Source organism: Lissotriton helveticus, chromosome 10 (genome assembly GCF_964261635.1).
Source record: "Lissotriton helveticus chromosome 10, aLisHel1.1, whole genome shotgun sequence".
Lineage (NCBI taxonomy): Eukaryota > Metazoa > Chordata > Amphibia > Caudata > Salamandridae > Lissotriton > Lissotriton helveticus.
In genome coordinates, this window is record NC_136071.1 from 1,021,794,354 (window position 1) to 1,021,807,684 (window position 13,331).

The window sequence follows — 13,331 nt, forward strand, 5'->3', positions numbered from 1 at the left end:
CGATCTAAAGCGTTGGTTTATAATTACCACTATGAAAGCAGGCAGGCACCGTGCGCAGATGTGCAGCGCCGGTCTGGTGCCTGCTGAATTCTTAACAAATAGCCACTAAAGTGTTTCATGCACGCATGGTGGGAGTTCACCTATAGAATCACGCTCTGTCTGTCTGATCACAAAATCTAACATACCAAACACACCTAGGCATGGACTCCTCGTCCTTGCACTATTTCTTTCCTGTCGCCCGGTGCCGCCTTTACATCAGGACAGTCTAGTCTGACTGCAATGTTGTTGCATTCCAGGCCAGATTGCCAAGCTTACGTGGATAACAAAATTAATGTAACTGTTTTATTAGATAAAGCATCCTAAACCAAGATAGAAGGGAATTACTGTTAAAATGACAACCATGATTTAGCTTACTGTTGGGGAAGTTGCAAAAAAAAATGCTAACAAATATATGACAACAGATCTTGAATAAGGGTGTGCAGAAATTGGCGTAATTTCCTTTCAAGAAAATTACCAAAAATTACATGAAATTACATGTAATTACACGTAATGATTCTCCGGCGCCTTGCGTTTAAAAAAAGACATCGGAGACTCGGAGGCTCATTTCGCGTTCAAAAAATAGCACAGAAAGGCTTGCCGCGCAGCACAAGCGTGCAGTCGGTTTGATGAGTGCAGCCTGCTCCTGCATAGTTGTACCTCGTGTATCTCTTCTCAGCCCCATCCACATCCATCCACCTCATTCTTGTCTATTTCTCTGATTTGTTCAACTTTATTTTCACTTTTTGCTTCCATTTGACTGCCCGTCTGCTTTTATTTTTACATTTTTGTACCCTGTTTGTCTGTTTTCCTACATTTCTTTTTCCTCCCAGCTATGGCAGAAGACTCTCGGACCCCCTGTGGTCGACGGAGGCGCAAAGGGGTAAAGCCCCGCCACATTTTCGGGAAAAAGGAGCTGGCAGCACTTATCTTTTATACACAGCGCCACCTCCCCCTCATGCTGGCAGCAGGTGGCAGGCCTGGCAAGGGCTACAGCCTGGCAGAGCGTAAAGTGAGGTGGGGGAAAGTGCGGAGCAGCATGTACCGCCACACTGGGATCTCCCGCACCCAACGGCAGGTGATGCACCGATGGGCTGACGTTCTTGACCGTGAAGATGAACTGCTCAATCTGCTTGGTGTCGAGGTGGCAGGGAAAGGTAACTAATGTTTAATTTTTTATATTTTATTTCATGTTTGTTATATATATATATATATATATATATATATATATATATATATATATATATATATATATATATATATATATATATATATATATATATATATTCACTGAAAAAAACAAAGGTTACAAGGACATTATGGTTAACAATTAGAATTTAAAAAACTTAATAATTAAAAAAAAACAAAGATTACACAAAGTTATAGTTAGGGTCAGATTTTACTCATACAAAACCAGAGAAATTAAGCCGTTATAGTTGCCTGTGTTAACTATGACTCGCTCCCCCGCAATGCACTGCTTATGACCTCACATATTACATCACTCATGACATGGTCAGTGACATCACTCATGACATCACTGATGACATCTCAAATGACATCATCCACAGCATCTCTGATGCACTCACTTACGCCCCTTTAGAATCTTTTATTCATTCACAGCCACTCTCACACAACCGTTCACAAATCCATTCACAGACCCATACCAGCACTTACACACCCACACACTGATTGCTAGAGCTACACACATATCCACTCGCTCACCCATACTGCCACTGTAACACTCATTCACTCACTCAATCACTTACTCACTAGTACCGCCATTGACATATACACTCACACACCCATACAGGCACTCACACACTGAGTGAGTCAGCCATAGAACTACTCACCCATACAGTGAGTCACACAGCCACTAACTCACCAAAACAGTTACATATACACTCACAAACACAACCAGTCACTCACCTATACATTCACTGAGACATCTAATCACTCACTTATACAGTCAGTCATGCACCCACTGAGTCATTCATGCAGACACTCATACACCCACTGATTCACAAATACACCCTATTATACATATTTAACACTCATAAACTTTTTTTAAACAATCACTGGATGATGTCATGACTAATGTCATAAGTGATGTCATTTGAGATGTCATCAGTGATGTTATTAGTGATGTCACTGACCATGCCATGAGTGATGTAATATGTGAAGTCATAAGCAGTGTTTTGCGGGGGAGTGAATTATAGTTAACTCAGGTAACCATAACGGCTACATTTCTCTGGTTCGTATGAGTAAAATCTGCCCCTATACACCAATGTAACCTTTGTTTTTTTAGTCAATTTCTAAGTTTTTAAAATTCTATTTGCTAACTATAACATTATTTTAACCTTTGTTTTTTTCAGCGAATTTCTAAGGTTTTTTTTAGATGTTAATTCCTAACTATAACGTCCCTGTAACCTTTGTGTTTTTTAATTACTTTTTAAGGTTTTTTAACTAGTAGTCATGTTTGCAGCATGGTGGAGGAAGGGGGCTGGGCCTCCGACCAGCTCTCAGGAATTCCTCTGTGTTGGACTTACAGGAGGTACCAGGAGGGCTTCTTGGCCCCCAAGGTCACTCTGGAGCCAAGGGGACTTTATTCCCAACTATAAATGCGCCGGGAGGCACGTTTGCAGAGTGATGCTGCGAAGCCCCCCACAGTACATTATACGAGCCCCGGGAAGGTGGCAGTCCTGGGGCTGCGTGGGGGGCTGGAGCTCCCCACGCATTATTTTAAATGTAGCCCAGGGAGGTGGCAGTCCCCAGGGCTGAGAGGGGGCCATATGGACCCCACATTATTATTTGCAATTTCCCACAGGACCTGGCCCACGTGGGGTCTTAATAAAATGAAGCGCAGCAACCTGAGCTACATTTTTTAAAAAGCTTCGGCGGGATTTGTGGATCCAACACGACTCCCGAAAAATATACTTTTTAAATGCTTTTTTTCACCCTGGGGGTCCCTTAACAGTCCCAGGGGGTCAGGGTATTTCTATCCTGCCCCCCTTTTTTTATATACGTTTTTATTTGTGACTCAGTTCAACTAAGTCCCAATATGGCTGCCAAAACCTCCTGGTTTGAAGAGTTGGTAGCCTTTCAGATCTCAGGCACCAGACTAGGAGGGGTTGCGGATCTACCGCAGCCACAATTGTATATCTGAGAAATCTTTAAATTTCTCAGAAACGAAAAAAAATGGATTTACACCATTTGCCAAAAAGTGTGCTTTCTGCACCAAGAGCTACCCTTTTGCTAAATTTGGTGTAATTCTGTTTAGCAGTTCGGGCTATAACCGTGTCTAAAATTTTCCATGGAAATTAACATGGAGTAAAAGCGTTTTGGGACTCCCCTTTTTTCTCGGCCAGTGCTTGATGGATCACCCCAAAATTTTCAAGACAGGAGCTGAGGTGAACATCAAATTAGTTTTGAAACTTTTGCGAAGATTTGTCAAATGAGCCAAAGTTATTGGCAAATCAAAAACAGCTTTTTAATAGAAATCATGTCCTAACCGCTCGCAGCTGTGTGCTGAGTTCGTGACTTTGTCCCTGACACCTTGCTTGTTTGCCCGCAGATTTGGTGGAGTGGAGCTTTTGACCGTCTATCTTCGCCGAGGAGAGTGTGAGGCGTTTTCAACAGGGGCCGGGACTGCGAGACCCAGGGTTCCGCGCAGGATCAACGCAGCGCACCTGGAGTCTCTTCCCGCCCCCTGCTCCTCCCCGTTTGCCTAGCCTGACCTGTGCCTTCAAAACAGCTCGCGGCCCCCGCTTCGCGGGTGCCGCTCGCAGCTGTGAGCTGAGTTCGTGACTTTGTCCCTGACACCTTGCTTGTTTGCTCGCAGATTTGGTGGAGTGGAGCTTTTGACCGTCTATCTTCGCCGAGGAGAGTGTGAGGCGTTTTCAACAGGGGCCGGGACTGCGAGACCCAGGGTTCCGCGCAGGATCAACGCAGCGCACCTGGAGTCTCTTCCCGCCCCCTGCTCCTCCCCGTTTGCCTAGCCTGACCTGTGCCTTCAAAACAGCTCGCGGCCCCCGCTTCGCGGGTGCCGCTCGCAGCTGTGTGCTGAGTTCGTGACTTTGTCCCTGACACCTTGCTTGTTTGCCCGCAGATTTGGTGGAGTGGAGCTTTTGACCGTCTATCTTCGCCGAGGAGAGTGTGAGGCGTTTTCAACAGGGGCCGGGACTGCGAGACCCAGGGTTCCGCGCAGGATCAACGCAGCGCACCTGGAGTCTCTTCCCGCCCCCTGCTCCTCCTATAAAAACGTCCCTCTGACGCATAGCGGGACGCGTGTGCGGGACGCCGGACGAAGCCCGGACAAAGGGCGGACAGTCCGAGACAGGCTGAGACTGGACTGGGCTCGTTTTTTTGCCTTTGCTGAACCTGACCCTTTCCATACAGTAAGACTATTAATCCTTGAGATACTTGCTCAACTTTTGACACTCTGTACCGTATTACCGTGAGTTGGCCCGTTTTTGGTAGATTGCCAAATATTAGGTTTTAACACCATCCTCTTTCATAATGCCAAAGAAGAATGTTGTGGTGGGGGGTAATTCCATTGAAAATTATATGGTACAAGTTGTATCAAAGATCAATACTGAAAGGAGACAATCTTTAGGTCTTAGTCACTCTCCAAATTTATCTCCCTTAAGCCCTTCACCAGACTCACCATGGTTAGATATTCCATCTCAGGCTGAGGGAAGTGTATTTTTGGATTCCGAGTCACCCGAGAATGGCCCTTCAAACATGAGTATTAGTCTAGCTCAGGAGCAAGATATAGCTACGATCAACGTCTCAGACTCGCAGATAGTTGACCCTGAAGAAAACCATACTGCAGAAGACAGTGAGCAGACATCCATAGAAGCCGATCCTCCTGTTCAAGCCCCAGCCCCGCGAGCGATTAGAAAGTGTAGGAAAACCCAATTACTTCGTGGTGGAGTTTGTACAGGGAGGAAGAGGGCTGCGTCACCACTGAGAAGCAGGGAAAAAGGTAGGAGGAAATTAGAAGAGGACGAAAAATTAAATACGGATGAAGAGCTTATATCCAGGATAGCAGTTTTAATTGACGCCAAATTTAGAGCCTTAATTAAACCGGTAGTGGCCAAACTGGATAAGTTATCCGCAGATGTGAAAAAGTTGGGTGTAGATCAAAAGAAGTTAATGGAAGAAGTGTTTAACATAGCCGGTACAGTTAAAAATCTGGCCATGCCTGCAAAAGAGGTAGTTGGCCCTCAGCTAGATACAGGCACAATTCCTAACATCACAAGGGTAAATCATTCAGATCAGACGCCAAATACCGCATCCAATCAGTCACCGACAAGGGACATCCATCCTCCACAACCACCAGAAATAACCCTTGCAAGAGCAGAAGAAGACACACTACACTTCATTGAGGACGCAGCCCCTCTAGTGCTGGTTTTAGCAAATGCTCCCCCTTTAACACCGGACCAAACTGAATCACCTACGGCGCTAACAAGTAAAGCCCTGCACTGGCTATCGGGCAATATGCGGCTGGCCCCATGGGGGAAGCAACAGCTAGCTAGAGATATTAAATCAGCCAGAAGGGCCACTTGGATAGGCCAAAACCCCAAAAAATTTAAAGGCGACTGCATAATTATTAACTTTGTAAACTCTGCAGTCTTACCAAATATCCTTCCAAACATTCTACCACCACAACGAAGGAGTGGTACTATCATTCCTCTCACTCTGGAATTTTTTGGTAAAAAACAAAGGAGTATGACATACCCTAAGCCTAATCATACCTATATTAGATCAACATGGCCAGAAAAAACAAATGGTTGGGGTTTTGATGTACCAGTAAATAATTGGGGTAGTAGCAGGGACGGATATGACCAACCATCACGACCATATCACACAGATCCCCATTATTTCAATATCCCCACTTCCAATAGGTATGATATTTTCTCTGTGGAGGGTGGGCTGGACGGGGTTGAATGACTACCAAAAGACGTAGGCATAGTGAATGTGAATACTTATAGTTCTGTAATTCCTACTAGTCCACCTGCAAGAGAGAACTTGAACGGAACACTATGTGGACGTCAAAAATGTGTGGAGGGACTTATATTGTTATCATGGAATATAGCTGGACTTTCTGATAAAATGCAAGATAAAGACTGGCTGCACTATGTTAAAAAATATTCTATAATATGTCTTCAAGAAACCTGGGTAGTAGGGAAAAACCTGTATATTGAGGGATATCAGAGCTTTATGATCCCGGCAATACCATCTGCAAGTGGAAGAGCTAAAGGGGGTTTGGCCATCTTTGTCAGTTTGTCGCTTATATGTCACAAAATTGTACACAAATCTGGTAATAATAACATACAGATTTTGGAATTCAGAAGGGGTAAAACTAATTTTGCACTGATTAATTTTTATAATTCTGTGAACCAGGCTGGAGATTGCAATATAGAAATTTTGCGTGGTCTGCTAGGGGCAATTGATAGTTCTCTGCCCTGCTCTAAAATTTTAGTAGGTGATTTTAACACACATTTATGTGGGAACCCAAGCGTGGAACCTGTTGGACAATAGGGTTGTAACAGTATGGAAGGAATACACTTCGAACACTCGCGGAGGGGTACAGGGTTAAATGAGTTAATGAATGAAAACAATCTATTCACGGTAATGTCGACAGTACCTGATCGAACTGTATTCCCAATCCCTACTTTTAAGGGCCATGCCACAGGTACATATATAGACCACATTCTCATTTCAGCTGACTTTGTTAATATCACCGAGGATTTTAGGATCCTCATGAGTATTTATAGCGACCACAACCCTTTATGCATCACTATGGGCATGAGTCTACTTGAAAAACGCAATCCCCGAGAGGACCGTGGCCACTTAAAATGCATTAATGGGAAGCGCCGCCTAAAATGGGCAATGGTGGATTGCGATCAATTTTATACCTCTATTAGTGCAGTTTGTAATCAAGAATTAATGATATGTACATCTCCTGAATCAGCTCCGTCGCAAATCTTGACATCATTTAAGGAGATAGCTAATAAGGTGGAGTTATTTCTAACGGTACCCAATAAGGGGAGAATACATTTAAATTGCAATCCAAAATGGTTTGACAGTGATTGCTCAAAGGCTAGTCGCGAGCTAAAGAAAGCTTTAAAAACAAATCCGAGAGATCCACTGATCATTAGGGGTTTGCGGAATGATTATAAGAAATCATTGGCTATTCGGAAGCGAGCAGTTAAAAAAAGTGTATGGGAGTCACTTCTAGAACCCGAGACTTTAAAAAATAGTTCGAAGTTTTGGGAGATAATCAACAAACCAATATTTGATTGCCCTACCATCCCAAACGTGGGCACAAATATATCAGAGGACGAATGGATAGTTCATTTCAGTTCTATTTTTATAAATAATGAATCACAGGCAGAACACAACTCAGGTACAGGTAGAGATATCTCTCTATGTTTTACAAATGAGGAGATAGTTAAAGGAATTAAAGGTCTGTCAAATAATAAGGCCCCAGGTCCCGATGGACTTCCGCCCGACCTCTTTAAGTCACGCGAAGCACTATGGGCGCCGGTACTCACAGCAGTACTTAATGCAGCTGTGTTATGTGGATGCCCAAAATCATGGGGGGTATCTACAATAGTCCCCATATTTAAGAAAGGAGACCGTAGCAGCCCGGCCTGCTACAGACCGATATCGTTAATAAATTCTGTGGCAAAGGTGATAGGAGGAGTCATTTTAAATAGATTGACTAGTTGGTCAGAGGAAAATAATATATTATCTCCAATCCAGTATGGTTTTAGGCCTGGACATTCTACCATTTCCCAATGTCTGAATTTGTATCTCATTGTAGGGAAGTACACCAAGGCTCGAAGAGGAACGATCCATATGGCGTTTATGGATCTCTCTTCGGCCTTTGATTGTGTGAACCGTGGGAAGCTCTGGGGTGCCATGGAAAAACTGGGCGTGGACAAAAACCTAGTAAACTTCCTAGAAGATATACATTCAGATACCAAAGCGAATGTCAGATATACCCAGGACCTAAAAGTGACCAAAGATTTTGGAGTGTTTCGGGGCGTCCGGCAAGGATGTATTCTGGCCCGTTCCTCTTCAATCTTTATATTAATGATCTGGAAGAGACCCTTTTAAGTACCAACACAGACTATCCATACATTGGTCGCAAAGGTCTGCCGGTTTTACTATACGCGGACGACGCAGTCCTTTTATCGAGAACGGCCAATGGACTCCAAATTTTACTAGATTCCTTTCACACATTTATGAAGACCAGAGATTTAAGTATTAATAACACTAAATCCTACATAATGAAGGTTGGTCAAGGATTTAAAAAACCAAACCACCTAAATGTAGCTGGAGTGGCAATACCTGTTACACACACATTCACCTACCTCGGGGTCCTCTTTGACAGTCAACTTAAATGGGGACCCGTGATTCTGAAAAAGAAGGGAGATGTCTCAAGGGTAAACGCGGCTATATTGGATTTCTCAAAAAAACTGGGAAATAGCCCAGTTGCCGCTCTACTCCAACTATATAGGGCCAAAAGTGTAACCACAGCTTGTTACGGCAGTGAAATATGGGGATACGTTCCCTTGGACGTACTCCAGATAGTTGAAAATAATTTTTTAAAACAGATTTTAAGGGTTCCGAGGGGTACAGCAAACTATTCTGTGCATGAAGAACTGGGGGTTCCGTATGTTAGCGATAAAATTGCATTGAATCCCATGTTATGTTGGATGAACAGCTGGTTAAATGATAATATCCCCCTGACCAAGCTTATTCTAAGAGAAGCTCTTACATGGGATAACAGGTTGGAGGTTCCCTGGCTTAAATATTTATTTAAATGTTTTTCTGATTTAGGCCGTCCTGAACTTTTTTTATGCCCGGAATCCATCACTAAAATGGATCTTATTACGGTCAAAAATGCTTTTATCGACTCTAGACAACAGGAAAGGGAATCATGTGAACTAAAAAAGGAAAGTGTACGCAATCACATACTAATTAAAAGCACTTTGCTTATGGAACCCTACCTGACATGGCAAATGTCGAGTTACGACCGTTTTTTGTTAACAAGGTTCAGGTTCAACCTGTTTCATCTTTTGCTGGCGGTACCTAGGGGTTCTCATCGAGGTCAAGTGTTGCCGGCTTGCGGCTGCGACGATAAGTCTCCGCAAGACCTGGCACACTTTTTGTTTTTCTGCCCCTTTTATGCTGTACCAAGGAAGCTATGCTTGAAACCCTGTTTGAAAAAATTGAACTTCCAACAATTTCGTCCTGCACAATATTTTTTACAGCTGCTAAATTATGATTACACCTTGTTTATATGTAGTTTTTTAAGAATGGCGATCAAATTTAGAAACAGTATGGAAGGATAATAATACTGATACTGTCATTTATAATTGCTGTTAAAGGAATACTATTTTTTAATCGGTCTTCAATATCTTGATACAGTGCTGTATTTTTAATTCTGTGATTTTTTATCTGCAATTGATTACGCTCTTTTAAGATTATGTGTATGTCATGTTATTATCTGTAATGTAAATACTTTTATGGTTGTCAAATCGAACAACCGAATAAAGTTACTTGACTTGACTTGACTTGATGTCCTAACTATATCTATAGATACAGATATATATATAAAGAATGTGTAGGGCACGGAACAATTATTAGGGTGTGTCTAAGATGGGTGGAATAGAATTGGTTAGTCTGGCAATAGGTTTGTTTGTCTGAAAATTGCCCTTTTTTTGAGGATAGCACTTATCAGTGTCTTATCTGTCTTATCCCATTTCAGGACAACCGAAGAGAACTAGGGGGGGCAAGAAAAGCTGCACTACAGACAATGGAGACCCAACTGAAGATGACACCACTTCTTCCACACCAGTCATTCCCTCAGTTGCTGGTAAGTCATATTTATAATTTCTTACTTTTAACAACTCTCACCTAGTATGAATTAAGGCATTGTTTATGTATTTTTCCCTTTTCCCAACATACCCTTGTCTACTTTAGTGTATGTTCACCCTACATACCTCCTTGTATTTTCTTTTACATTCCCTTCTGCAGCTAACTTCCTCATGTCTGTAGATTTTTTTCTTTTGGTAGAAACTTCTCCCTTGCACCTATTTTAAATTTCTCCTTTCCATTCCATTCCCCTCCTTTAATCATGGGTTTTTTGATCCTTTATTAACCATTCCACTCCATTATTAAAAAACTGTTTTATAGCGATGAATTGTTGACTACTTGAGCCGTATAATGTCATGTAAGCCTTTTGAAGTGAAACTTTAACTAGTAATAACTTCACATTCATTAGGTAATACAAGTAATTGGATTATTGGTTGATAGGGTAGAAGCCCCACCCAGGCATCGACCACATTCCTAATCAGGATGAACCACAAAATTCACTAAATTAATCTGTGCTTAATCCTCTGATAGTTTGACACAAAGCAGTCAGTCTTAACTTAGGAGCCACATATAAAGTATGTATGCAGCACACAAACAGTAATAGAGGGAAAAAACAACACAAGAAAAATCCCATATAGCATAAACGTTAATAAATAAAATGATACTAATATGGCAATGTCCAATAACTAAAACCAGAGATAAGAAATTGAAAAGTTTTAGGTAAACTAGTGCCTAAAAACACAAGCTTACTCGCGACCATTTGTCTGTGCTAGTCCAGGGGCGAAGTAGCAAGTTTAGGCTGACCGCGATGGAGCATAGATTTGGATATAGGGCCCAGGTTAGTCCTGCTGAAAAGTTACTGTCTGTTCCTGCACAAAGATTTCTGTTCGTGTTGGAGAAAGCTGCATGGAGGCTAAGCATTGCGGACGGTTGGTGATGTTGCACGAAGAGCAGATCAGATGTTACGGACAATCATCACTATAGTGAGAAAGCCAGTCAAGCTGTTTTAGATGCCCATTGATGTATCTTCACATTGGCAGTCGTTGTAGGCTATTGTTGCTGTACTATGAAGTTCAGGTCTCACATTGTCAGCTACCACTGACTGTCATCAGCACAAAGAACAGGTTTCACAGGAGTTTCTCACTGCAGTCATCACAAGTGGCAGAGTATTGGCACAAAAGGACATGTTCAATCTCGTAAGGAGACAACATTTCAGGATTTTCACCTTGTGTTTAGGAGGAGGACTCTAGTGCCAGGAGCTGGAGAGGCAACTCAGAAAATCAGGACTCAATGCAGCAGAGGCTAGCAGGGCTCAAGCAGATCCAGTTACAGGTTGAGGCAGGCCCACTTGCAGCAGGTCAGAGGGACAGTTGCAGGGACACCTCTGAAGCTTGTTGTGTCCCTGTAGCGCACACAAGAGGTCAGCAGCTAACACTTCGAGTCACTCTGGTGAGCCTGGGATGAAGGCAAGCCGATCAAGTCTTTCTTTTAAGACAGCAAGGGAGTTGTTCAAGCAGCAGAGCAGTCCTCTAGTCACAGGGTAGTCCTTCTACTGTCTCTTCCACAGGTTCAGGAGTGTTGTGATGAGTGGCTCTAGATGTCCAATACTTATACCTGGTGACAGCCTTTGTGTGTGCAGGAGGCAAAGCCATTTGACGTGTAAGTGGGGCTGGTTTCAACCCCACCCCAGTCATCCTGCCAGGGTGGCCCTTTATACCCATATAGAAGCTGCCTTTGTGTTACTGCCTGAATGCAACACACAAACCCCAACAGCAGAGCCATTCACAGTAATGTGGCCTAGGACACTGGCATAGGGCACAAATAGTTGGTACAAGAAAATTCCAACTTTCTAAAAGTAGCAATTCCAGAAGTGTGACTTTAAATCAAATTTTACCATTAAAGAGGATTTGTAATTGGAATTCATTTGAGTGTAAACAGCATATTTCTAACTGCTCACAATCTAAAGTTAGCCATTATTAATTGTAATAAGGTAATCTAGTGTTAGTCAATAGGAGAGATGGGCCATACAAAGGTGAAAAATGACTTCAGGAGTTTTTCACTGCAGGACACGTTAAACTTTTTAAATATAATGCACCCTCCCCCAAGAGCCTTTACGGTATACCTTGGGGGTAACTGATAAGTATTAAAAAGGAAGGTTCAGGCCTGACAAAAGGTTTATTTTGCCAGATAGAAATTGCAGTTCAAAACCGCACCACAGGCTGTTGTGGCAGGCCTAAGACGTGTTTAAAAGGCAATGTTAGTGCGTGGCACAATAAGAGCTGTAGGCTCACTAGAAGCATTTAATTGACTAGCCCTGGGCACATGTAGTACCAACTACTAGGAATTTACAAGTAAATAAAATGTGCTAATTAGCTGTAAGAGAATTTGACCAAGTTTAAAGGAGCGAGCACAAGTTCTTTAGAACTGCGGAACTGTGGTAAGGTGAACATAGGCCTAAATCCAACATAAACAAACTCAGCAAACGGAAAGGGTGAAGGCAAAAGGTTTGGGATCAAGAGTGTCAAGTTTAACCTGTGTCCCTCCCTCCCCCCAAAAAAAAATGAAAGCAGGAAGAACTACCCACCCCCATGGGCGTTCTCATCGCTAAGGCGGAAGGACCTGGGAAAACAATCCTCATTGGCATAGTCAGTTCAAGGGCAATGTTCCACTATAAAGTCCATTCCTTGTAGGATGATGGACCACCTCACAGTTTGGGATTCTTGCCCCTCATCTCCATTAGCTGTCTGAAAGATCTGTGATCTGCCTGAACCCGGAAGTGAGTTGCAAACAGGTATGGTCTCAATTTCTTCAGTGCCCAGAGCACTGCAAAGGCTACCCGTTCTATAGCACTCTACCTCTGTTCCCTGGGAAGTAACCTCCAGCTGATGAAGGCTACAGGTTGGCCTAGGCCCTCTTCATTCAGCTTTGAGAGCACAGCCCCTATGCCATGGTCTGAGCCATCCTTGTGGCCAACTAATTCTTTAGAGAAGTCAGAAGCCTTGAGCACTAGCGCTGTACAAATAGCCTCCTTCAAAGTGTCGAAAAGCATTCATGGCATGCTTCTGAAGGATCACCTTCTAAGTCTGCTTCTTAGAAGTCAGTTCTGTCAAGGGGGCAAGATCGACGCCATACCTCTGGACGAATCTCCTGTAGTACCTGAGACCTAAGAAGCTTTCACCTCAGTCTGCGACTTAGGGGTTTCCCAAGCCAGGATGGTCTGGATTATGATATGGAAGGGCTGCATCCTGCTCCCAAAGACCTGGTGGGCCCTAGTAAGCTACAAATCAGTGCCCTATCTGGCACTTTATGGCCTTCATAGCTGCACTGCCGTCTGGAGGGTCTTAAGCACTTCCTGGAGGTGAAGCAGGTTGAATTCTCAGCTGGGGCTAAAGACAGCAATGTTG